Below are 27896 nucleotides of genomic sequence, written 5' to 3' on the forward strand. Positions count from 1 at the left end.
CTTTCTGATTGTGGGGAGGAGTGCATCAGGTGTCTGTGTGTGTGTGGGGGGAAGCTCATGGTATTGAACTTGGACTTGAGCTCTGGGCTCAGTTCTCGACTTTGCCGTAGACTTCCCATCTGACCGTAAGTAAAACACGTAAGCCCTGACCGAGCCGAGTGCATCAGCCTGGGATGAAGTCATCCCTCTTCAGTACAATTAATTAAATGAGGGCTGTGTTCCAAAAAGGGGTCTGGATGCCTCTGTCTCCTCTCCCCATCTTTCAAATGACTATACTAGCATTAGTTGCTTTCTCCGGAGGTTTTGTCTCTCCGGTTTCTTGCAATGCAAAGGTGCAGGGGCTAAGGCCGTACCTTGCTATGTGCCAGCCCAGCACCGGGAGGTCAGGGTCTCTGCTGGGATCTCCCAGGACTTTGCTCCCATACAATCAGTTAGTGATCCTCCTTTTAAAGACAAGGCCGTCTTCTGCCCCAAGCTGTTAGTTCACTGACCGTAGCTATTTGTCTTCACACTTCTTGTATTTTAATCTGTCAGTAGGCAATATTTTTCTGGGGGCTGGTCCTTTTGGATGTTCACGGCATCCTCAGAAGTTTTCCTCTGCCCCCCACCCCCAAGCTCTCTGCAAGGCTTGCCCTGTTTCCCGCTCCCTCTGTGATGTCCGGCGTCCCCTGAAGAAGTCATGCAGCATTAATAGGGGAGCAGACCACGGATTTTATTTCCACTTATCAGATCTGACATTTCTGACGTTTCCTGAAGTGTAAGACGTTTCGGAGCAAACAACAGCTTCGCTTTTCCTGAAAAATTAATTATCTCGTTGCTTTCCCCTCCGTGAACGGCTTTGTCCTCGTACAAAAGCCCCGCCAGTAGGGAGGGAGGGAAACGAGAGGGTAACAGGATTACAGTAGCACTAAAAAAAGAAAAGGCTGCATCAAGGTAACAGGATCTAATTAAGCATTGATTACCAGCATGGTGCCGAGCAAGGCAAACTCTTTGGGAAAGTGTTAAATTCCAGGCAGTTATTGTATTGAGCCAAATTACATCCTTGAGTTTCCTTTGCATCATAAATTAGTCTTTTCTCTAATTACAGTTAACGGGCTATAACTTCTTTATTCTCCAGTGGTGCTGTCTGTTTTCTTGCTGGCCTCTTTACCCATGAAGTGTATCTGGCCTAACAGAAACACGTATTACTGCTTTTGGACACGGTTGAATTAATACTGGGAGGGAGAGAGTGGAACTGCGGGTGGAAAACAACAGCTGTTTCCAAATCTTTGGAGAGCTAATTTAATAAGACGTTCAAGCAGAGGTGAAAAAAGATGGGAGTGCCACCGTGATCTTTTTGGACCCTTTTATGTTCTGTTTTCTTCCTCTTCACAGCTTCACCAGAGCATCTCGGCCCATTGTAACTGTACCTCTGATTTATGAGAACATGAAATAACACCGGCTCTCGTTTCAATCCAGGCTTGGGTATTGCTGGTCCTCTTGACTGCTCATTGGGGTTGTAGAATAAGAAACATATGATTTATTTGTGGTGTGATAGGACTTGGAGATCCCAGCTGTGAATGAGGGACGCAATGTGCTCGGTGCTGTACAAATAGATCAGATATGCTCCAGACCCCAGAGAGCTCGCCATCCATGGGTGAGACCAGAGACCACAAATAGAGACTGGCAAGAAAAACAGTCATGCTGCATAATGGCCCATTGTTAAGAAACGACTTTAAAGAAGAAAATGAGCCACAGGATTGACCCAGTGAAGAGTAGGAGGACACTTCCTGGTCTTAATTGTGTGGGTTTGCTTGGTCATTAGCTTGCTGCAATACTGGCTACATGTAAAGGGCTTAAAAAACTTATCCCATATCAATTCTCTTTTTTGTTAGGGAGACCTCTGAATATTAAAATAGACTGGAGTGTAAAAGACCTAATTTTTCATGGTGGCTGTCAGTCCAAGCAGGGAGAAGGTCTGGCAATCGATAGCCTGTTCTTAATGCAGAAGCCCAAGCACCCCAGGATGTTTTTTTATCTTGATTTAAAACAAAAATGATTGCATTTTGGGTGAGAGGAAGCTAGCACAACTTGAGATGGAAATGAAATTTGTAGCTGCTCCTTTAAAATGCAACCTCTTGTTCTTACCTCATCACTGCATTTTTCTTTCAAGACAGTATCTGCCGACGTAATACCGTGCCGGGGTTTTAATGTGGCTTTTAAGCAGCAATAAAATAAGACCACGTGTTCCCATTGATCTGGGCAGGTCTCATTTTCAGGAAACATTAGACAGGTACATAGCGCTTCGTAGAAAGCGGTTCCCCGTGATTTTATTACCCCCGGACTGCCCCAGAGCATTGGCACACGGCGAGTCAGAAAGCGCAGAGAAAACCAAGCCAGAGTATTGTGTCATTACCTCCAGACGTGTCTTCAAGCACGTGTTTCCGTAATGATAGTTTTCTGTGCAAAAGGCCCTTCGATCTCTGGTTGACCAAAGCACTTCAGTATGTGCTTAAGTTGAGACAGGCACGTGGCTCATGTTGAGTGTGTACTTAAGCACCTGGCCCGTGCATTTCTGACGCCTCTTCTGCTCTTTACTGGACAGTATAAAATGCAGCTGAAAGTGTGTGTATTTCTGTGCATCCTGGGTAACACCAGTCTTTCTGCCTGCCTGTCTGTCTCGCTGGCTCGTTTTACTCAGCGTTGCAGGGGTATTGCTCCATCCACCGTAAATGGGAATAGTGATCTTGGTGAACTAACAGTGACGCACTCCCCTTTGTATTCGTCGCATGCTCAGATTCGGCCTGGTGAAAGTTGACCTCTTCTTCCCTTTCGCTTCTCGCTCTCGTGAGTTCAAGGGGTTTGCAAGGTGAGTGCACGTGGCTCACGCTGAGTGTGTACTTAAGGACCTGGACCGTGCGTTTCTGCTGCCCGGCGCTGTATTCAGGTTATGGGAAAATCCAGCTGATAGTTCCTGTCCAATGCTGCCAAAATCCCTCCTTTCCCCCCTGATGGTACCATGGATGTCTTGTGGCACGCGTGTATGGGAGAGCTGTATCCATGTATTGGTGCCGTCCCTTGCAAGGACTTGCCCCTATTCTGGCCTGCGAGCGGAGATTTTGTTTCAGCTTGACAAGGGAAGAAAGGGACTCCGCTGCCCGAGGGAGAAGGGTCCCTGTGTGGTTGGATGGGTATTATAGTGTTGGGAAATATTTATGTGGACAAGGGGCCTGTGCCCTCTCTGCTGGGTTGATCCTTCTCTCATTTCACGCCATCTCTTATGACCTGGACTATTGCCCTCCACTCTTGAGGTCCTTCTTTGAGAGACCCATTGGCTGTCAAGCTGAAGAGTCCTCCCCCTCCAAGCTCTGCACCTTTCTGCCGCTGCTCCATCCGTCCGTCCGTCCGTCCTTGTGCCCAACGAGGAGGCCTTGTCAGCAGGTGGCCAGCATGTTGCTGGATGATCTCCTGGCACCAGGGGAGAAGTAGCGATGCTTACCGTGACTGGCTTCCTGCCAGTTCATTGCTCCCTAGATCTCCTGGACAAGCCTGATAGGAAACCATATCCCTCCCTTTGGAGTGAGATTCCTCCCCTCCCCCTTCCCATTGCCGCGAGGGTATCAGAGGTTGGGCATTGGCTCTGTATTATTCAATAGACTCCTAAACTGTGAGTGGAACGTTATTAGCATTGTAAAGGCCTGCTAATCACTATTTAAAACCAAAGGTTAATGAATGATTATGATAAGGCTGTGTAAAATGATTGCAAGAGCTGAATAATTAAAATTTTAAAAAGGCCATTTAACATATCTTTGACACGGAGCCCAGAGAGGAGGCAACCGGCTTGTTTTAATCACTTAATGGCAATTTAACAAGTAACACAATGTAGTAGATTTAGGGGAGTTAGGAAGAGCGGTATTGACGGAGTATTCAATTGGATTAAGAGACTGGTGCGGTAACCGGAGCCGGAGAGTAATCGCTAGCGGCCGGGAAGGAGGGAGCGGGAGGGCTGAAAGGATCAGCAGGCTTCAGCTTTATGCCTTTGGCAAAGGGAATATGCAGCGAGGGCTGTGCATCGATTCACCGTGGAGAACTCGGGACTCTTGAAACTATACGAAGGGCCCGGGAGAGTGAGCTGCCGAGGGACGGGCTCAATCCAGTGGAAGGCGTGCAGCCGAATGAGGTTGGGCCATAACTCGTTATCGAGGATTGGACGTACAGCAGTGTGTTGCTGAATATATCCTACAGGAAAAAAGAGACCACATTGAGGCCCCCCCTCGGTTACTGTCGCATGAAAGACAACTGGTTTGGAGGAGGGGGTGCGAAGGAGATGGCTGTTGGGTTTTGTAGCTCTGGAGTTGCCCAACTTTCAAATGCTGGCTTTGCCGCTGAAACAACATTGTCTGAATCGGGTACCAAAATACGATGCTTGAAAACAAAATGTGTGTGTGGAGGGGAAGCCAGGCCCCAACTCCTGAATCATCAGCAGAGCTCGGCTGTAAGGTCTTGGAGCCGTACCCTGCTAGCTTAGCTGGCAGCTGGGGGTGCCTTGGTGCCGTACGAGAACTTGCCTCTGTGGGTGCCTTGGGCAAAAGACGTGTTTTGTTTCCCCCACGGTTGCAGTGGTTGTGTTGGTAACGCCGTTCAGGTGCCGGCTTGACAGTCTGCTCGCTGTGGGTATTTCGGAGGTCAGGCCCTGCCGTTCGAGTAAACCCAAGTCAGCGACATGATTGCCTGGTTGCTTTGAAATTCAGCGCAAAACTTGCAGAACTGCAGCAATATAAAAAGCACTTTGGTATTCTTGGGATGCCTGTCACCATCGCCTCTGGCTGTCCTCTGGGATGAAAATTCACGTGTTTTCTCTGTGGTAGACACCGCTATTTACTTATCCTGGCTTCAACAGCTGCTCACACCCCTAGGTAAGAGCGTCTTATTCGCACCACACGAACTGCAGAACGAGAGAAAAAATAGATAATGAAATAAATATAACATGGGCTGGACACTCTAAATGGGGCTCGCCTTTCTCTGCGGTGGTTTGATAGGAAACGTGCCATTTCTACTATTGGTGCTCGGCCTCACGAAGAGCACGTGCCATCCCATGCTCAGGAGCAAATCTGCGCTCCACTTCTATTCGTGGTGTGGTAGTGGAGCGCAGATTTGCTCCTGAGCATGGGGCGATGTGTGCTCTTTGGGAGGCCGAGCGTGGTGTTGCACCCGTACCCCAGGCGCGCTGTAGTGACTGCTCTGCGGGGACAGGCGTAGCCTTCTTGATATTCTGCTCTCATTTTTTAATAAGACTTGCGTCCAAACAGAAACGGAAGCATTTGCAATGCGCCTTCCAAAGGAATTAACATTTCACACTTTCAAACTGAGACGCCGTCCTCTGAGAGTTTAACTGTGTGCCTAGCTGTATAAACATCACATACCGGGATTATCTTCCCTTTGACATTTCGGCTGGGTAGAGCCTCTGGAACGGCGCTTTGATGTTGACACAGGTAAGCAGACGGTTACAAGAGCTGAAGGAAAAGGTCGCCCTTGAGTGTTGGCCACCGCCTCGCCGAGGTTTGGACTGCTGTCACAAGAAGTAAAAACTGATGGAAAATAGGGAGTTTGAGATGGTCTTTGGGGCCAACTTTTTACATGCGTGAAATATCTCACACTCTTCTTTCCCCCTGTTTTAAGCAGACCTCTATGACTAACAAGGCATTTCAAGCTACAATTTAACATGAAAGCATCCTTCTCGTTGCCGTAGGGAACAGAGCAGTTTCTTGTCACTGTTTTACAATTGCACATCCCCTGCTGCACTGCACAGGCCCAGGCATGCTCCTGAAATGATGTCTGTTCAGGGGAAGGGGGGACTAGCAGGGGCAGGTGCCTAACTCTCCTGGACTTCAGTGGGTGTCCAGCTCCTCCCAGTTCCCTTTCCAAGGATTTTTTCCAAAGTTCATTTGAAAGTCCCATTTCTATGATATTTTGTCCCCTTCCTTTTCTTCCCCCCTGTCCCATCTTTCCCCTATAACAAGCCAGGCAACGTTTCCTGGTTTACAGCTGGCTTGTAAATTGTCTTAGTCACTTCCCAGACTGGGAGGAGAAAGCAGAAATGCCTGACACGTTCTCTCTCCCGGGATGGCTTAATTCAAGAAAATTTAGAGCCTCTTCAGATGTGTCGAACATAAAATAAAAGCCGGTTGTCAGGTACATGCCAGGAATGGTTTCAGAAGGGACGGCTCCTCTGAGAGCCTGGCTTGCAAGCTTCAGGTGGCTTCAGCCTTTACCGTGGCCCCAGCGCAAAGCTTGGGCATTTTGTCACGTGGGTAATTCAATTGGCAACAAGGAGAAACCTTGCGTGATGAAGCTCAGCGGCGCTGGGCCCTTCATTTGAGGGACATTTACTTTGTCCTTCTCCATTCTTCCTGGGTGCCTAAAAATGCGCCACGTGCAGGATATGTGCAAGTTCGTTACGCTACTTCTTCTAGAGGTGGTGCGGAGAAGGCTATTCTTCAGTCTCTCGTAGCAGCTGACTTCTTTTATTTTATTGGCGCTCGCTGCTATCCCACCTTAGCACTCGGTGGGCGCATGTATGCAAGACGCCCGCTGCACAGTTGTTACTGCGCCGTCATTTAGTGCTTGCAAAACTAAGTACTAGACGACTGCGCGGTAACCGGAGATACTCTGCAATCGCGTCCCGGCACGGTTGTCTAGTGATGCTCACTGCGCAGTAGCGTTGCATCGTGGTTCGTGCCTGGCAACACTACTGCGCAGTAGTAACGAGCTCCTGCGCAGTAAGCATCTCGTGTAGATGCAGATGGTTACCGTATTTCTCCAACACAAAGACCAGAGCCAAAACCTCTCTTTTTCCATATGAAGTCCTACCCGGGGATAATACTTTTTGTTGTCTCTGTAGTTGCTCGGTGTATACACCATGAGTGTTGGCATAGCGTGATGTTTCAGGAAGGAAATGCAGTCATTATTGGAACTGGCTGGGGAAGTGCCAGGTTGTTGCAACTGAAACCATTTCTGAGATTTTATATATATTTTTTCCTCATATGGAATCATTCCTTTTTAGTTATCCCAATCCGCAATGATGATGATGTCTTTTGGCCATTCAAAGCATTGACCAGGAGCCTGGTTCTTTTTGGGGGGGATTTTCCAAGGTGGTTCAGGGCAATCGGGTCTGAAATTCTGCGGGGTGCTTCAAACCCTTGTACAGTCCAGCCTGGATAAGTGCATCCCCACTTTGGGGTGGGGGGTACTGAGTGATTGTGCTTGTGGGGTGTCATGTTTTGGTGACCATGTAGTTCTTCCCAGCCCGACAGACCCATCCCATGGAAAGCGACTGTTCCTGGGAGTAGCATAATGTGCGTGGAAGTGTGCTTTACGAGAGACCCCAATGCTGGCGACTCTACACACTTCAGAGCCTTCCTTCCGTTGAACATCTGTCCGGTCTGCTCTTCCCGTCTTCAATTTTTTTCTCTCCATGCGTTTGTGATCCGATGACCCGTGTCTAATTGCGCATGGCGGCTAAATGTGCTTCAGTGTGTTTTACTTCAGCAAACTGGACGCGGGACAAAGCCGTTGGGAAACCAGACAAAACTCTCATTGTGCGTTCCTTTTTTAAATCCTCATCAGCGCCGTTGTCTCTCAACGCAGTGGTCTCCGTGGGCTGGAACGCCTCTCGAACAAGTTAGTAAGTTTATTTTACTGCAGAACGGCGGCAAGGTCCTATACCCCTGGCTGGGAAGACAGCTGGGGCTACTTGAAAAAGGCCTCTGCACGCTGCTGGGTGCATGTTGTGCGCTATGTGTGGTGTTGTATACACTGGCCAGCAGTGTCGTGCGTAGCCTCTCCGCCGTGTGCACAAGTCCGGCAGCAGCGGCACTGCGGAGCGTGTACTTTGAGGCTCGCCGGAGGCATTTTCCCTTCCTGAATGCTCGTGGACATCACTCCCACCCTGTCCTGGAAGATGAAGCAGTTAGCAGCATGCGTTGCGTTGGGGATGACATCATGCCTTAATAAAATATTCCTTGACATTGCAGCTAACAAATGGAGATAAATCCAAGGTTGCAGACGGAGCAAGTCAGAAATACAAACCCTCGGGTCTTATTTTTGTACTTTGTTTAAAAGGACATCTTTTAACTTGGACCAGATAAAATTAGATGTGTTTTTTTCCCCACTGGGAATTTTGCAGACAAGATGGGGTTTTTCTATATCCTCAAATACCCCACACATTGTTTGCACATCTCCATTGTACACCTTGCTGGTCCAAATGGGCTTTCTTGCAGCGACTCGGTCTGTTAATTAATCTTTTTTTGGCTATTCAATTAAAGCTTTGCAAAGAAGCCAGCATGAAAATATAACCCATGATTCTCATTAATACTTAGCCCCTTGCATGTCATTCTGGTAAGGTGATGAGTCTTAATTTGGGCACCAGTTGCTCTTTGCCCTGCGACTGGTGAGAAGGAGCCTTACTTTAAATGGGAATTGGGTTCTTAAATGCTAGCTCGGTGCTGAGGAAGGGCAAGGAAAGCAATGCAACCTCTGCATTGTGGGATGGATCTTGGGCAAAGTCCTTTGTCTCCTTTGACTCCCAGAGGGAGTTGTTGTAGTAAAGGGCAGACTTTTCTCATTTGTGGCCCTGCGAGAAGGCTTGCGGGGCGGACTCGACCCCTCTCATGCAGGGCCTTCCCTGCGTGAAGTTGAGGTGTCTTGAGGCTGCATGGGTGGCTTTTTGCCCAAACCAAGCTATGCATGCAATGGTGCGGTTCTTCTTTGAGACTCATTGCTGTTGCGCTTCAAACCCTGGAGCCCTCTTTCTCTAGAGCTCAGTGTTGCTTGTGTAGAAACTGGCTTTTTGACCCTCTTCCTTTTGGTTTGACAGACTTAATTTAGCTTCAACCTTTTCCACGTTTCCCCTCTGTGTGGGCATGTCTACATTGTCTTGCAAATGAAACTCCCTCTTTTTTATGCACATGTGATTTGCCTCTCTTGTACCTTGAAAACATACTTCTTCTGCAAAGCTTTTCAGCTGCAGCTTCTCTGAGATGCTTGCTGTCTCCGGTGGAAGACTTGCTTTGTGGTGTGGGTATATCTGAACTGTACCATCTAAATCGGGGGCTGTTGCACACTCTTGTTCCTTGGGATTTCCACTGAAGTCCAAAACATCTCTGTATGGAGAAGAGCCAGGGCTCAGATCCTCAGACTGGTGTTTGGGAGAGGCAGGACACCATTTCTTGCGCTTTGCGCAGTGCAGCGCTCCATTAAAAACTCCAAGTGTGGAGAGTCTCAATTTAATTCTTCCAAGCCTCCATGTAGGAAAAGCACATGTTTAAGGTTAAATAATTGTCTCCTGAGCTGGGACAGCTTATCTGATATCTGCGGCTTGCCATCTAGCAGCAGACCTGCAGGTGAAAGGACCAGCAAAAACAATGATCAATTAAGGGGAAACAAATGAAAAATTAGCAGGAAGGCAACTCATGTCTCACTTTTTTTGCATCCTTTTGACTTCTTGCTTTGCTGTTTCCTGTAGCGTTGTTTCCAGACGGTTACTCTTTCATTCTCATTATCCGTTCATATTGCTGTTTCTTCCTCTTCTACTTTTTAATGGATGATTTGAACACAACGAGAGGACCTGATTTATCTGTAAATGCTGAGCCGCTCAAGAAGGAATCGTACCTTTGGGGTCTCCCTCCCAGTTTTATTTTAAACGACAATCTGCTCTATGCCAGCCTCCATCAGATTTATGCGCATTGCATTTTTCACAAGTGCAAAAAAACCCTGGACTCGTTTTAAAAGTTGTTTCCATCAGAAGTTACGGTGGGTTAAATGATGTGTGTTTAAATGATCCTCAGCATCTTATTTAGTTTGCCATTAGGAGGACGACACAGATTTCCTGCCAATTGATGAGATCAGTGCTTCTGTATAAGTAACAATTAACACTGAGCAGGTTTTTCTATTCGCAACTGTCTACTTTATTTAACTTTATCCTTTTGCTTTCTAGTTAAAAACCAAAGGAAAGATAAAAGTTCAGTCTGGCAAACATGCTGGTAAATAGGATCCAGCCCTAAAACGAGTTGAAGATCATCCTCTCGGATCAAGCCGCTCTGTTTGGTTTCGACGCGTACTTTGGGAATGCCTACGTGATGTAACGACTCGAAATCCAAGGCATTTAGGAGCACAAGTGGCACCGGGGTATCGGTTTCCCTAATGAGAGACCAAGCAAAGTTCAGGCTGCTTGCATACCAGGCTTAGCGCTGCATTAGAGAATTGCTGCTCTGTTCCTTAGAGGATCAGGGTGATAACATCTTCTTGCCTGTTTGGATTTCCAGGTAGATAAAACATTAAATGGAACTAAAACAGCATTCAAATCCTGAAAGCAGAGGTAAGATCCTTATCTCGCTTGGGACTGTGTTGTCTCAGGGATTGTGTTACTCCTGGAGCCCTACTAAGTATTTAATAGGTGTATTGGCGTCTGAGATTACAAGTGCTTTGCCGGAAACCCCATTTTGTACTCTGATATGCCTTGAGGGAAAGCGCAGCTCAAGTGTAAAGAGACTGGATTCTATTTCATTCGCCCCATATTATTATTACAAATCATATTATCTTAATGAAACCGGGATCCATGTAATATAAATTCTGTTGTGTTTGCAAAAATTAAAGATGCACAGGAATTGCGATCGTGTTACAATAATTGCCTCAAATGTAATGTTAATGCTTTTTCACTTCAGTTGTTCCTTGTTGATTGAACAACCTTTTTCTGTAGGCGTTAAATCTCAATGGTCCAACTAATAAAGATCTAAATAGCCTAATAATGTTTCAAAATGTACCATTACTGTGCATTGTTTTAGGAAATGACAGTTTTTCATCCAAAACCCCAAATCCAAACAAGTCGATGTGACAATAGCATATGTCTAAAGTGACTAATAACTAAAGCCTTGGTTGCTTACCTGCTTTTGCAAGATGTCGGTTCAGAATTCAAGAAATAATTGGTATGGCATAAAGGAATACATCATAGCTCCGTGATCTCGACAAATGCTAACTTAACAATATTGGTTTCAAGTGGGAGTGTGAGATCTGTGCTGGAACTTTATTTGGAATATACCACCCCCCTTATGCAGCATGTTCAAAGCAAATACTGAAGCAGTTTAGCTTTAAATCAGTCTGGAAGGGCTCCTGCTGTCCTTGAAAACTGCATTATATTTGGAAAGCTGCATTTTATTGTGGAAGTGTAATTGCACCACAACCCCAGTGTAGCAAATGGTCTCTGGATCAGCTTTCTTCACCCCTCTGTGCACCACTGCAGATGTTGAAAACTGGGGAGAGCAGGGTATTCTGAGAGGGAGACCCTTGGCGATGGGTCTTGCTCCTTTGGACTGCCTGTAGAGCCTATGCTCTGTCCTCCAAAGTGCGGCACAAAGCCCCTTTCTCTAGAGATGTTTCATTTTGAGGCACCCAAGCCTTGTGAAAGTGTTTGCTTTCATTTTGGTGCCTTCCTATTTGAATGCTAGCAAGACATTCTCCCAGAGCCAAAACTCCTGATTTTGGCTCAACTTTTCAATGGCCAATTTGGCATTGGGTTGTAGGTGAAAATGCAAGATTTTCTCCATCTGCGGGATTGCCCGAGTTAGGGGAACAGCAGTGGTGTGGCACATGAGGTATAATACTGGCTGGTGTTTTATTCTGAGTGTATGCCATTGGCCCAGAGGCCACTTGTGGACAGGGTTGCCTATTTGGCACCCATCTCATCTGGTCTTTGTCCTGATCCTTTCCACTTGTCTTCCACGCCTTGATGTCAAAGAAATAACAAGAACAGGGAGGTCAGCCATCAAGTTGGTCTATACTGGAGCATATGTGTCATGGTCTCGTCCACAGGGCTCCGCGTCCCCTACACCCTGTCCTCACCGTATCTGGTCAGGTCGGTGTTATCCACTTTGTCAGTGTCTTATTTCTTGAGCGAGCTGGGCAACTTGTCTGGACTCGCATTTTGTAAAGACCATTCACCCTCGCAGGGGTATTTTCTCATTGAAAGGTGATTCGTCTTCCCCCAGTCTCTGTCACTTCCATCTTGGAAGAAATCTCAATTGTCCTTAGTCCTTTTACAGCCTCCTCGCTCCCTGGAGGGTTGTAGGGCATAAATTGGGACTCTCAGGATCTTCTCAGAGATCAAGTTCCCTATCCATCTATCAGCACGCCTTTTCTCCGATGATTCAAGGGGCCAAATCTGAGTTGAATTATCTCCCCTCTCTGTAGGTCTCAGATCAGGCCCCCTTTTCTCTTTCTAATCCCAGTTGCCACTCCCAGAACAGGCTCTGTTAGTCGGCTGTCACCAAGACAGCCGACTACAGTGGGCGGTCCCCTGTTACACCCCTGCAAGAAGAAGCTAATGAGTTAGTAAAGTTCTGCCTTTGGGGGCAGGTATGGATTGGGAATTATGTAGTCATCCAAAGGAGCTTTTCACATGCGTCTAAAGGAAGAATTTCATTGTAAAGATCTGATCCTTCTTCTGTTGAGCATCACATGACACCGGTTCCCGTTGACTTGGATGGAAGTGGTGGTGGCTTGAAGAAATAAAGCCAAGAATGAATGGGCTACTGTGCTGGTAGGCTTTCCCGCTAATGGAAGGTCACTTTGTATAATTGAGGCAGCCGGGTGCCTTGCAAAAAGAGGTGCTCCAGTTCGTGCTCCAGTTCGGTCCAATGCAGAAATCTCTGGGGGAGGTGGCGTTGCCTTGCTGTGCAGAAGGCCAGACTTGCTGACGGCCGTGGTCTCTCTTGGCTGCGAGATCAGTCAGTCTTGCAGAGCTGTGGTTGATCACAGGCTCAGTGGGATAAGCTGGCACGGGAGGACTGAAAGAACTGAGAGGCATGACATCGGAGAGCTGAGCTCTTGCTCCCAGTTTCCAGCTCATGTCTGTTTTGAACACTGGCATGGACAGGGATGGTGGCGTGCTCGGAAACTGCTTTGTGTGCAGATGGCACGGGCGATTCCCTCTCTTGGCCCCTGATTTTTAGGGAGAGAGGAGAAGTGGAGGGGAAGAACTGCTAGTTACATTTCAATGGTGCTATGCTACCGTCTGCCAGCTGGAGGTCTAGCCCCACGGCTGCCTCAGGAGTAGATATATTAGGGTTGTTGGTTGTAGCCATGTTGGTCTAAGGACAAGGTTCTTTGGATAAATGTGATATCCTTTATTCGACCAACTAAGTAGTTGGAGAAATTGTAGATTTTGGAACATGTTTCAATCCCAAGGCATCGTCATAGGAACATCCAGGTGTAGAGAGGTGAGATGACTTACCCAAGGCCTCCTAGTAAGGCAGTGGCAGAGCTGGGAGGAGACCCCAGGGCTCCTGTCCCGATCTCAGTGCTCTGCTCACTAGGCTACGCTGGCTGCCCTGCAGCGTACTATGGTGAGAGGTTTGCTTGGCTTAACAAGACATTAGCTCATGGTTCAAAATGGGATACGGAGGAAGAATAGTAGCTTCTAAATCTCTCTGGAAGGATTCTGTATGGTCTGAGAGTGACTGTTCTATACGTACCGGCAGTTCTCCCCCCGCAGATGTATGAAGTGATTTAAACGTCTCTGTCTTCCTAATCTAAGCTGCCTTTTCTCCGGCAATCTCCTTGCCTTGTGGCTACAGACACAACATTTTAAGCATTTGTGCTCTTGCAGCTATGCCCCTTTGTAAAACCTAGCAAATGCCAAGTGCTGTTTTCAGCTGTCACCTGCGGGGAGTGAAGAGTATCTAGTCATTTGGAACTGCTGCATTTTCCAGTTCACTAAGAGACAACTTCTCCAGCGATGGAGATCTAATAAGGGAAAAATAAAAACCACCCAAACTCATGGCTGCTGGCATAGTTATTTCCAAATCAAAATGACACCACAGCAGAGCAGCCTTAAATATAACAATGTCTGTTTTTTTGAAAGCTGTGCTGTGCGGTCTTAAGATTTAAATAAGAGGGTTTGGGTTTTTTTTTTTTTTTTTTTTTTAAAGTTAGTTGTTTAGTCATTCTGTCCATTTTGCTGGAAACAACAGGAGTTCTCTCTGACGGGGAACTTCTGATGCTGTCGCATATCTTGATATTCGCTCTCTCTTGCGTGTGTGCATATGTGTGCGCTGCATGCACTTCTCCTACAGGTAGGCTTAGCTGAAATCTCCTGTGCAGTGCTGACAGAGGGCTGAAGGAGATGCTATTAAAATTTGGTTTGACAAACTCTGCACGTCATGTTCAATAGTGCCTGTAGCTCCCCACTGCATCAAGTGCCTGCAATTTTAGTATGGTTAGGTGGAAAGCTTCACGAGCTGGGGACCTTTGGGGCTTCAGTCTGCAAGTTGATCCCCTTAGAAGCAGGCAACATTTTTGTGTCTACAATTTTCAAATTCTGCAGCTTTTTCCTTGCAAAATATATATTCCCCCTACTCTTTAGCTCCTCGTTAGTCCTGTTCACGCACCCCTTCAATTATCTGGATGCATTTCCTTTCCTTGTCACGCATGCATAATGGAAATTTTGCTGCCTCTGTTTTCCAGTGAAAATGAATTAATTTGCTTTCTATTTTTCATGGTGCATCTATAACAAATCATAAGCAGCCGGGCTAGGGGGAGAAGGTAGTAAAGATGGATAGCGGAGCAGGGTGAGGCATGCATGTGTGCGGTGGGATTTTGTTGAGCTCAGTGGACTTGCAGATAGATGGGCTAATGCCAGCAGATGCGGAAGAGCAAAATGACGCTTGTACGAGACAAGTTGTGGTGCTTTCTGCTGGTGTCAGCAATGCTGCAGTGCATCCGCCTTGTTTCTTTTCTGTCTTGATGCATGTCCAAACCAACCCCTGGAACGAAATACTCTGAGCCCTGGAGCTGCAAACGCTCTCTGCTTTTTTAATGGGCCAGTCTAGCTCCATCCCTGAACTTTGCATGTCAGGTTTATCTCTGCTTCTGTTTCCTCGCCTGTAGCATGGTCCCGGGTCCCAGTGAAAAAATGGAAGAGAAACCTAGGGCAAAAATGTCAGTTGCCAGTAGTTTTTATACAGCAAAACTGAAGCACTTAGTGAGATTTAGGATTAGTTCAGAATCTGTCTTGTGTATTTATGGTCTCTTCAGGCACATTAAAGCATCTGTAAGTTTGAAGGCAAGTACAGTGGCAGCAAAGGGATTAAAAACAGAACTTCGATAAGGGAAACAGAGAGGAAACGGTTTCCAACGCTGCCTGCTGTGCGTGCCTCCTGCCGGAGCGCTTGCCGTTCAGACGTGCTAACCACTCTGGCCATGGATGATAAACACACTGCCTTCATTTAGGAGATAATGTTGAGCGGCCATCAGTTGGCACGGTGCTCTGCAATGTGAAGCGAAGGCCCCTGCCATGCTGTTTAATAATGCTTTCGTTCCCGTGTGTGCTCACCACGGACCTGGCACATTTTCAGCACCGGAGAGCAGTGAAATAGAGCGTCGGAGGGGACTCGGGATCAGTGGAAACCAAGCGGCGGAGCGGGAGCGGGAGTGGGCAGGAGACGAGAATCTGTCTGACAAGAGCAGATGGTCTTTAGGGAGAGCAGAGTGAATAAATGGGATGGGAAACATCCTGGGAAACTCCTTGGTGAAAGCTGTGCTTGCAGGGTGGAGGTGGCAGAGGCTGGGACAGCCACTGATGTGGCCAGGGCAAGGGTGGACGAGACTCCAAGAAACAACGGAGCTGCACGTGCGATCCCTTTGCAAATCCCCGCCTGGACGTGGAGGAAAGGCAAACTCAGTTTTCTGGGTTTCACAGAGTTTTCAGCATGGGTAGTACAGTCCACCACCCGTCCTCACGCTGCCTGTAGCGATCAGCAGGTTCATGAAATACAGGCGTACAATGAAGGAGATGAACTAACTAAAAACTTGAATTGAAGAGCAGTAGGCAACCTCTGCAGACCCCTTGTCTGTTTTTCACTCAATAGCTAGCTAGCTCCCAGCTCCCAAGTGCTGTAGTCTTCTGTTAAGGAGCATCACTAAACAATGACTTCTATTGCTACGCAGGCCACAGAAGCAGGCACGCGTGAGCCCTTGGCATTCACCGCCTTGCAATGAAGTGCTAATGGGATTTCTTCCCACCCCCACAACGTTACAGGATGCATGAATATAGAAGACTGCTCTTTCAAATGCATTGTTCGTGTCCACTCCACTCCAGCGGTGCCGGCGAGAGCTTTCAGTAGCCTGGTGACACTTAATGAAACGCTGGAGAAAAGCCCACTCGCTGTAAAGAAGACAATAGCAACTTTCTAATGTGTGATCATAACTGGTACCCGAATTTTATGGGCAGGCGAATATGTTGAGCCAGCTTTGTTAACTGAGCTGCTCTAGGTGGCTTGCATTGCTCACAAGATCATGAAGCAGAGGATATCATCTCTTCCTTGTCTTCCCCCTCGGGGAAATAAACTTCTTCGAATAGTCCTGTTCTGCTTGCATTCAAGTCACAGCTCCAGACTTCCTGTCAACTTCTAATAAAAGTCCTCCGCTTGAACCCGCAGCGTAAAACATCTCGGCTCTTTAAAAGACAACATTTTGATGAGCTCAACTGGCGCTGACATGTCATTTTTATTGTTTTAAAATGTTCTGACAATTCCACTCATATCTTTGGCAACCAAACAAGCAAATTTATGTCTGAAGCCATTGTTCATTCTGCAAGTGTCATTGCTAAATGAGGCAGATTTGAAGTAGTTGATTTCTTTCCTGCATGGTGGGAAGTCCATTTCTCAATAATGAAAACAGAGTTTTCTTGCAAAATTCAATTAAACTCAATATAAAGCATAAATCAGAGCAGAGCTCTCGTGGAGTTCCCATATGTGCAGTGATAAAACTGGAGAAAGTGTTTGTTCCTCACACTGGCCAAGAGCTTATGGGTTGCAAAACTTTTTTTTGTGGCAATATTCACCTTTTGCCTGGTCGATAGCTTTTGACAAGATCTCAGATGGGAGAGAAGAGGGTTTGGGATGCTGCATGGACTCAATTGACCATCCCGAGAGCTTGGACTTCAGTGGAAATGCTCAGCTGTTGAGCTGTACAATTTTTATTCAGCTTCAGGGTTGATGACCCATGGGGATGCACGAAAGACGTTGGCACCTCTCCGGGAGGTACACGATCTCCAGCTGCAGACTCGGCACCGCACGTGTTTGAATTTTGGAGCATCGTTCTTGGCACTCGAAGGGTCTGGACATTTGAATGTTCATCTGAAATGTCCATTTTGAAGAGGGACCTTTGGGGCTGCTTTAGTTTTGTACTGTTGAGATTTAATACAAACTTTAGGGGCCTCGACCTGTTCTCTCGATGTGTTAGGCTTCTCGTACTCTGGGGTGTGTGTGTGTGTGTGTGAAAAAGTGACAATGAAGATAAAAAAAAAAAAAAAAAAAGCATGTGCTATTGCTTTAAAAACAAGCCCTTCCCATGTCTTGTGCTAAAAGGACACGTCTCAACTGATCAAGAAGAGGCGGACTGAAAAACTCGGGGGAAAGTGCAACCGACTTGGAGGAAAGCTGTCATCTCCTTCTACGACCGGGGCTTCGGTATTGGCTAACCGGGAATAATAATATATAGCAAGACAAAGTTTTCTCCCGAACCTTCCTCTGCTGCCCGCGCTGCATCCGGACTGGCACGTGTCCTGTTGTGTGCCAGCTTTTGTGTGGCTTGTACAGCCAGGGGTGACCTGGAGAGCCCAGCCCCCCCCCCGCCCCCCCAAATCAGCCTCCCAGTATTGGGGTACATGTATTAAGTGGAGAAGCTGACTTTCTGCCTGGGGTAGACGCTGTGCAGAGCTGTGGTGTTACTATTCAGGCTGCCGAGGGAGCTGATTGACTTCGGCTCATTGTTCTTCACTCCACAGGTGCTAGTGGCTGTCTCTCCTCTGTAATAGCTTTGATATTCCACGGATCGAGCTAACTTTTCTGAGGACAATTTTGCTGTCTGCTTGCTGCTCTCAGTCACTTTCTCTCCATTTCACAGCCCTGGAGACTCTTAAGCTCTTTTCAAAATGATGAAAAACTGGTTTTGGTCAAAATGAGCCTTCTCCGGGGGCTGGAGAATAAATCCTAATGTGGTTGCATGTGTGCTCTACCAATACTCTATAGAATTGGCTAAAAATAGAACAGTTTTCTTTTGGGCAGCCTGACTTCTCAAGACTGTCACCAGCAAAGCCAACAAAAAAGAACCCTTCATTTTAAAATGGTCTTGAGAATTAAACAAAAAATGACCTTAGCTAAGCTGTTTTTGAGTGAAAATATTTTTTTCTTGTGTTAGCCATTCATATTTTACCACTAACAAGTAACAGTAGGCTAAAATAATCCAGGAACGTATCTTGGAAAATCTATTTCAATTATGTTCTGTGTGCTTTTAGCGGACACTATAAATTTTAAAGAATTAAGGGGCCGTAAAAATAAGTGTAACGGGGGAGTATGTCTCACTTTTCACCTTCAGAAATTAAATATTCTCTGCAAAATCGCACATTACAAGGGTCACTGTATTGCTAGTGGTCATTAATAACAGGAGTAGGTAAGTGTTGCAAGAGCTAAAGAAGATCACTTCCCATAACACTGATTTTAAAAGTGCCATTTACTGAAAAAACCCTCATTAAAATAGCTAGCTAATTCCAGCAAAGGGGACTTTACTTTAGATTTTAAATTTGCATATGAATAGACCTTCTAAACTTGCATCTGCCATATATGAATTATTGATTAATGTAACAAGGTCAGTGTGAGCTTTTTCCTTTCTTTTTCTTAGTTTGTCCAGTTTTAAGTAGCTCATTTGGCCTCCTCTCTGTTGCTGATGCTGTGGCCAAGGTATAAGGTGTGCAGGAAAAATTTGGGGGTAGTCTGCACACTCATTTCACCATAGGGGAGAGCCTGGGATTGATGCAGGTCTGCGTCTGCATTAAGCTCCAGTAGTTTGCTTTTGCCTAGATCAAATTTGCATGACAAGTCACAGATCCTCAAGACCACTGCTTATATTGCGCTCCGAACCGCCCCCAGACATTCATGTAACAACATTTTCCACTAGAAAGATAGTAAAACCAATGAGGCGCGGCGCGCTAAACCTCCCACTTGCAGCAGAGAGTGGGATGGGGCGAGGTGGTTGATGCAATGCAATAAATTGCATAATATTCCTAATTGCGGATGTGGGTGTCTGACATCGTAACCATTTTGCGAGATGTCTGATGCTGGCTCTGCCAGGGCCATCTTGTTCGCTTGCTTGCAGAGTCTTTGGAGACAGAAGAAGGAGATGGGCCCTTCTCCCTTGAAGTGTGGTCACTGTGACTAAGGGGCCTGTGGAGTTTCCTGCCAATTCCTTTTTTCCGTGGCTGAGGAAGAAAGGCTTGGCCCTTTCTAATGACAACAGCCTTTTCTCCTGCAGTGCCACACCGGGTGCATGCGGTTTACTGGATTCCTGTCAATACAGCCTAGATTGGGACTTAATCCCTTGCAAACCTCAGATTCTCCCTCCGCCCTGCAAAGTATTTCCTTCTAATGCAGAAGGCAGCAAACTCGTCTTGGCTGAATTTCCTCTTTTGGGTTGCATCCCCCCTCTCCCGTTTGTCGGGACCGTTTTGAGTTCTGACCCCATGTTCCCAAATGCTGGCGGCCCCCACGCTTGGCATCATCTGCAAGTTTTATGTCAATGAAACCCGTCCGCTCCGCTGTCCAGGTCGTTAATGAGGATATCGAATGCAACCGAGCCCCGGGGAGAGCAGCCCCCACTTGAGATGCCATCGGGTGAAGTCCACCCTGGGAGGGGTTGGTGGGTGGAAGCATCTCTTGTGTCTACAAAACCTCTTTTTTTTCCCCCTGTCCTTGCGGCATGTTTTATTTCTGAAGCCAGGGTTTGTTGCAAAGCCCCGTCATCGTAAGGCTGTGCACTTTCACGCCCTCCACCGCTGAGGTGTTGAGGCGGCTTCCTCTAGTTCTTCCGTTATTCTGCCTGCAGGAAGATGGTTTCACGGCAGGGAAGCAACAGCCCCGAGGCGGTGTGCATCAGCCTCGTGGAAAGAGCCCTCCTCGGAGGTTCGGGCTGCTGGGCCGTGTCCCGTGGCGTGCCACTCCAGCTAACCAGCAGTGTTTGCTAGCTTTGACCTGTGTCCCCTTTGCTAACTGCAGCCCGGTGCTCGCGCGCTCCAGCACTCGTCTCTCTGCTGTGTGACACGTAGGGCACTCTCTGCGGGAAATATTGATTTCTCTAAATCTCTCTCTCTCTACTTCACAGGGCTTATCTAGCCAGGCTGGGGAGACGAGGTCTGGGCATTGTTTCTGGCTCTTTACAGAGTCGGAGAGCATCATCTGCAGCAGGTCACACCACCCTTGTTTGCCTCAGCTCTCCGATATTTATAGGAAAGACTTAGCAAAGCAGTGGTGTTTTGAGGCTTAATACCTCGCTGAACAGGGCTTGACCATTTGGGAATGGAGATGCAAAGTATTCAGCACCTGGGAGCCACGAGGCGATTGTGTTAGGCACTGTACAAATGGGGGTTTTCTAGGGAAAGAGCACCAGGATCTCTTCCTTCCTCTCGCCATTGAACGTGAGGATCTTGAGTTGGCCTCCTCAATCACCTACGGACTCACTGACCCCCCGTTTCTGGAAGACTGTCACCCTCGTATTCAGCACCTGATGACGACGGCAGTTGTGGGTTTATGCTCTTTTGTGCCCTTCTGTACAAGGGTGACCTCTCCTATCTAGCACGCACCCAGCGTACATCTCTAAGTCCCGGCAGTGGCTCCTCTAGCCAGAGCAACCTCTGCCACCACCGCATGCACGTGGGACTTCCTCTTTCACCACGTCACAGTTTTATTTTTATTTTATTTTATTTTCAACCCGCCCAAAAAAACAAACCAGCTTCAGCAAAAGGTGCGATTTGACTTCACTTTCAGTAAACCAGTGCAGCCCGTGCACGTGGCGTCTCATGGTTTAAGCCTGGCTTATGTTAGTTGAGTTTGGCCAATAGGCAGGCAAAAGCCAAACGAATAGGACCAGCTTTATACGACGGCGAGAGGCCATACACGATAGAGGTGCCGTTTTAAGTAGCCTGCCGTAGAGTATGTGCTGGATGTCGGCAACCCTCCATAGGCAGACTCGACTGGAGGGGTGACTACTTTGTGATGTGGTCCCAACCAGGCACCGTTTTTTCTCAAATATGTCCTACCCGCTTCGGAGGCTGAGGCCCGTCTGGCAAAGACCCTGCTCTTGGAGGAGTGTGAGTTCCCACTCTGATTGTCTTTTTTCACCTCATTTTCTTCTCTGTGGTACTTCCCTGTGCACTTTGCCAGGCCCTAGCATGCAGCAAGCGTCGGCCCAGGTGCTTTAGGTTGGCCAGGAGCTTTTTAGTCTGGAAGGGTTGAGCTGCCAGTGAAAAGATCTGATGTGGCTTGTTTCCCGGTCTCTCTTGATACAGGTTTAGGCTAATCCGATTCACCCACAGGTCTTTCAGCTGAATTAATCTCAGCCTGTCATTGCCGAGTGCAGCAAGGTGCAGGTGGCAGGACTAGGAAGAAGATGGGGTGCACAGGTCTGACGGGAGCGGTCATGTCTCCTGTCTGCTGGTGGCGCCGCGATCCTTGCATGGGGTCTCCTCAAAGCCCCCGTTTTCCAGTCATCCATGCATGGGTTTTCTTTCTTTCTGTGCTTTCTTCCTCGGCCCTCGTTAGCGATGCACACAAACACGTCAACCGAACCTTTCTCTTCCCGTATCTTATTCCTCCCAGTTGTTGACACCTAGAGGCACGCGTGATAAAGGCTCATCAGAGCCATCATTACTGCACAGTTAACTGCACCGAACCTTTTCTGTCTATTTGTTTCATCTCCTCGTGATCCAAGGAGCTTCCTCATTACTTATTTTGCTGTAGCATCCGCTCCTGACAAGGCCTTGGTTTCTTTTTCTCCCTGCTATGTTTAATTCACAAGCCAGCTATGATATAAATGCTCATATTTGTCTTGCTTTTCAAGCCAAAATTCATAGCTGATTTAAAAAAAAAAAATCACTTTCTAAGATTAAGAAACTCATACATAATACCAGAAAGTAAATTACTTGCTCTTTACCCACACTCATAATCTGAGTCAGCTGTAATCACATCGCCATTAGTAGTTTGGCAATAGCCCAATACCGATTCTGCTTCCTTTCTTTCTTGGAAAGGGTTGGATTCTGCTCTGCAATCCCGCAGCCCGGATTGCGGCCGCGCTCTTATCGTAGTTTGTACCGTGATACAAAAATGACAAACAAACCCAGATTACTTAATAGCCAAAGATGGCTCATTCAGCTATGTAACTAGCCGCATATCATGGGCTGTCTTGATACCTTTACGTGTCCTGGTAAGGTAGCTGGAGCTGGAGGGGGTTGGCCCTCACGTGTGTCTTCATGTTTGGCGTGCGTACACTGATGTGAAACAACTGCGTGGTGTTGGCTAGAGTCAGTGGTGGACACAGAGGCTCCGAGCTGCCCGAAGTACTCTCATAATTACTGGTGTTCAATACAGCTGTCTTTGCAGCTGTAATAGCAGGATTCAGCAGTTCCCCGGTCTCTGTGCACTTCATTTTGTGTTGGAAGAAGACAGCTGTTGTAAATTATAGCGAGGCTCAAGAAGATGCTGCTGACCATCATAAAGCAGGGATCTGGGTACTTTATTATCCGAGGTGGGGGAGATCGATCAACTCTACCTTGCAAGGATCGGCAGCTTGTGTAAAATGGTGTGGCATCCACCTCCAGTTTTTAAATAATTGAAGTAAAAGTTTTTTTTCCAGCTGCTTATCATGAGGACAAGTGCGGAGGGGGAAAACTGTGTCTAAGAATCCTTTTGGTGTGCCCGAGAGGAAACCATGCAGGGCTTATTGAAAGCAACAGTGAAGCTGAGTGCATCTGATAGGTACCAGTCTTTATCTCTTGTACTGGCAATATAGTGTGGCAGTGTTATTTCATCTAGCTTGAAGGTTATTAAAAAAGTTGTTGACTTCATCAGACAGTAAACTACTCGCCTTCCAGACGGGAAATGACAAACACACCCAGCTAGCCTGGGTCCTGCTGAATGATGCATTAATTAGGGGATGTTAAATGGCTTGGGGATGAAATCCATCATGTACAACCCAACTGAAGTCACGCTTGCAAGTCAGGTAGAATTTATTAGAGTTTATGAGTCCCATAATTTAAAATGCGCGTTGCAAAAATAATTCAGGTTGACCTGATGGCAACCCCTCAGCGTCCTCCTGCCTGCTACAGTCGACTCTGAGCTGCTCTGCTGACCTCGGTGGGCTGGTCCTCCAGTGAAGTGCCACCTGGTGCTCTCCTGTCCTTTTTCATGGCCTGGTGACGAGCAATTTACCCGAATTCGCAGGTCTGTTGGAATTTGCCGGGGCTGCACCATGAGCACTTCTGCTATAGCCTTTGAATTTGCAACCTGTTGAGTGTCTGCCATGCGCCTGAGCACTTGTGTCACCCCAGCCCCGACTTGGTGCAAATAAAGGTGGTATAATCTGACCACTGGACCACTTTGCAACTCGTGTGCAAGCGAGGGTGAGAGTCTCTCTTGCAGTATTTGCCATGCTGCATAAAGGCCCAGGTTTCAGACTGATGTCGTAACAAGAGAATTTCAGCTTTCATTTAAACAAAAAAAAAAAATTCATTGAATTTTCTAGCCTTTTAGAGTATAGAGATAATGTGGAAGGCCTGATGCATTTGCAGGTTACAGATGCAGAAATCTGAAGACAGATAAAATGCATCCTCAGAACTGTGGGTTTTTTTTTAAGGGGTCCTGATTTTTTTTAAATTTGATATCATGATTTGTGGGCCCTGGTTAATTTTTGTGTGTGATTGCTTTGGTCAGGCATGCTGGGAAGCAGAGCCTTCACCACCCTCTGTCAGAGAATGAATGTTTGTCTGAATTCTTGTTTCCTGTGAAGTTTTGTTGCAAGTTTTTTAATTTTCCTCCTTTTCGGTTCCTATTTCTAGTAGGGATTACTGAGCTTTTCTAGGCACAGTCAAGTAAATTTTATCTCTTCCTATTGATCTTCCACCTGTTTTGCTCTGAGTGATGGAAAATCTGCAGTGCATTGCCTGGGAACAGCTAGCAACACAGAGGAAAAACGAGCTATGCAAAGGTAAAGAGGCAGTTGCCCATCAATTAGAGTGTTTAACTTCGTCACCTACTGAGCCAATTGCCATATACTCTGTTTTGGAGCATGGTATTGCTTACTGAGTAGTGCAGGCTTCCCGCCATGCCCCTGGATGGTAATGGCAGTAGAAAGCTGGTGGTAAATCGGGCATCTACCTCAAGAGGCACGTGCTTTGAAGATTGCAGATCTATGTGCCACTTCTGAAAATGACACTGGGGAGCATAATACAGCAGCTGGAGCAAGTGCTGAGAGGTGCTGCCAAATCACTCCGTGCAATCTCTGGTGTTAAGTGGTGTATTAAAGTGCAGTCGTTATAGGCAGTGTAGACGGACCTAGGCTCTGCTGCTGGAAACATGCACCCTGATCCATCCTCCGAGCATGCTCTGGCTCTTCGTTTGCATGTCAAAAGTATGTGATAACAAGGCATTTGAGACCCAGAGAAAAATCTTGGTGTGTTTTAAAGCCAAAGAGGTCTGCACTTTGCCTACGGTCACTTTGACAGATGCTGCATGTTGAGCACCTGAAGGAGTCCCTGTGGCTACTTTTCCTCAGTGGATGATTCACTGGAATTTCAAAAAAGAGAGAAATCAAACGTGCACGATTTCTGAGTCTGCTGGGAGAACGTGGAGAGGGTGTAAAGTCCAGTGGAGGGCAATGAAAATGGTTGTGGGGCTGGGGGACAGAACTGGTGAGGAGAGGGTGAGGGAACTGGGCTGATGAGTCTGGAGAAGAGAAGACCGAGGGGGATGGAATAGCAGCTTCACCTCCCCGCAGGGAGTTGCAAAGAAGATGGAGCTGGGCTGGTCTCAGTGGGGGCAGATGACAGGACAAGGAGCAATGGACTCAAGCTGCAGCAAGGGAGGTTGAGGTTGGATATCAGGAAAAACTTTCTCACTAGGAGGGTAGGAAAACACTGGAACAGGCTCCCCAGAGAGGTGGTGGCATGTCCATCCTTGGAGGTTTTGAAGACCCAGGTAGACAAAGCCTTGTCTGGGATGATGGAGTTGGGGCTGGTCCTGCTTGGAGCAGGGGATGGACTAGATGTGACCTCCTGAGTTCCCTTCCACCCTCATGTCCCATGAGTCTAAGAAACAAATCAGCTTTCAGGGCAAGAGTCAGAGATACCATCTTTCATCTTCTGCTTAGGGCAGTCCTATCACGAAATAAAGCGGTGCTGTCGCTTCAGCCTCTCTTCCAGAACACAACGAGATGGATGCTGCATCGCCCGTTTGAAGCCCGCACTTGAACCTGGGTGGCTGGACGGTATGTACCTGGATCGAGGACCTTGGAGCCCTCGAGGTGTTGTGTGTAGAAATGGAAAGTTTCCTTTGGATCAAGACGTAAGAATTTCTCTACTTTTTTATTAAACCCGGCTGAGCCTCCGAGTTGTTACGGATGCCGCAGCTAGGGAGAATGCACTACCGTACCAACCTTAAATGTGCAGTAGAAAAGTTCACCAAAACTTATGTCATTCTGCTTGTATTTATACCCAAAACATTAGTAACACTGCCTTTTTTACATGGGCCTGCCCTGGTGAACAGACAGCAAAGTTTACAGCTAGGTTCATACTTACACTTTGCAGACCGAGATGGCTCCGACCAACATTGGGCCACATGGTGTCCTTAAATATATCCCCATTGACTGCCCCCTCCCTTGTCATAAATCTGATGTGAGTCCCCTGAAATCAAGGGAATGGCTCCAATTTAAGCAAAAACCATTAAGGAACTGCAGAGCAGCAAATAATACCCAGAGCATTTCGTGCCTTAATGACAGTCTAACAAAAGCTCCTGAGCACGATGCTGAAGCTGTGATTTAACGAACCTGTGAAGACTTGGAAAGGTTTCAGACATCAGGACACGTGAAGGACTGACGGGACTGAAACGTAATCAAAGCACCACAGCAGGGATTGGGAAGAAAAGACTGTGGCACAGCATCAAGCTAATGGAAACCTTGGAGAAGAATGCAGGCAGTGCTTTCAGGTCTGCCTCAATGCTAACAACACGGGAGTCGCCATGGATAAGATGTCCCTGCTTCAATTGATCTCCATGTTAATTGAAGCCCATTAGCCAGGGACAAATTTCCCTGAGCGGTTGAGCTGTTTATAAGGAGGAAAATGCACTGATGCCGACTCCTGCTTGACTAGGGAAGCATTGGGCTACGATGGTTGGAAAATAACAAACTTGCACGTGTGCAATGAAACCATGGTGGGGTTTTCTAAAATTGTTTTTGGAACAGCTCCTGCACAGGTGTCTAATGGCCTTAATAGTCCCTATTCCCAAGAGAGGTAATTGGGGTATCCCTTTGCTTCTGCTGTCAGTGAAGATCTATAATGAGTGGCCATTAAACCCTTTATTACGTCTCTGTTAAGAACCAACCAAGCTGGGGTTTTTTGCAACGCAAGGTCACATGAGAGCTCATCTGCTGATACGACTGTCTGCAAGTGGTGTCGTGCCACGCTGTAGGTGGCTGGGTCTGGGGCCATTCGGGATGAAGGTGCTGACCAGTGTCAGGAGGAGTGAGCAGCATCCAGGTACCGGCTGGGTCGGAAGCAAGGAGGTCCTTTGGAGAACGGGGTCTAGGAACAAGCCAAATCAAGAGGCCAGGGGAGTAGGCAGAGAGCGAGCCGGGATGAGAAGGCAGGAGACCGAGCAGAGAGCGGAGTCAGAGCACAAGCTGGGCGGGTCTGGGATGGGACCGAGGTGTCTCACCCCTCCCTAATGAGACTGTCTTGCACATGAATTGTGTGTTCAGACAAATGAAGTCATTCCTGTGGTTTCCAAGCAGGCACGTCTTTCCCATGTCTCGCTGCCCTCTAGTTTGGTTCTGCCCTGTAAATGATAGCAGGGAAATGGCCCACAAAGTGAATCTGGCCCAAGTGAAAGGCACAGCCCCTGAAACAGTCTGTCACCATGTGGACACCCTCTTATATCTGGACAGCCCTCCAAAACCCGAGGGTGTTATTTGTAGGTAATGAATCTATGGGGAAATCGCCCTGCTTCCATTCCTGTTTATCGTAGGGTAGGTGTGGACAGACAGCCGGTTACCCCAAAGCCATTCATGGACAGATACGTGAATGACTGAGATGCACTCGCACCCCAGAGTCCCCATCCTCTTTTAACTTGCTGTATGTATATGTACTATGCCCTATAGTCCATAGCCACCCACAGACAGAGCTGCCTTGTTCTCCTTCAGGTCCCTTCATATATATATAGATATAGATATATACACGAAAACTTTTTAATCTATAGATATCGATATAGATATCTATATAGATATCTATACCTATATAGATATATATAAAAAAAAGTTTTCATGAGCTGAGATGTTTGTAGCTGTTGAGTCAAAGGATAGCTGTCCCACACCTACCTTATGATATATATGTCTGTGGGTGGTTATGGACTGTAGTCAAGCAGAAGGCAAGATAGATATGCACCTTTATGGACTAACTCAATCAGAGATAGATAGATAGGTAGATATAGCGCATGCACGCACACACACACGTGTGTGTGTGTGTGTGTATGTGATCTATCTATCTATCTATCTATCTATCTATCTATCTATCTATCTATCTATCTATCTCTGATTGAGTTAGTCTATAAGGTGCATATCCACCTTGCCTTCTGTTTGGCTTCTTGACTAGGTTAACATGGCCAACTACATTTACCGTAACTGCTGCTCGTCTGGCTGACACATGCGGTCTCCTTCCTTCCTTGTATTCTTCGCTGTACCCATCTGTTTGGCCTTATCCTTCAGCTGCTTCTTCTTTTGGGGCACCTTCTGTTTTTGTATGCTGTCTAACACCATATGCTCCTGCTCCA

At 47.1% G+C, this 27896-nt stretch overlaps 1 protein-coding gene across 2 annotated transcripts in view; it reads left to right on the top strand.

The window, feature by feature from the left end:
- GPC3 (glypican 3) overlaps positions 1–27896 on the top strand; it is a 202436-nt gene that overhangs the window by 31767 nt on the left and 142773 nt on the right. The window lies entirely within an intron of this gene.

The sequence above is a fragment of the Alligator mississippiensis genome, chromosome 8 (assembly GCF_030867095.1).
Source record: "Alligator mississippiensis isolate rAllMis1 chromosome 8, rAllMis1, whole genome shotgun sequence".
NCBI classification, from domain to species: domain Eukaryota; kingdom Metazoa; phylum Chordata; order Crocodylia; family Alligatoridae; genus Alligator; species Alligator mississippiensis.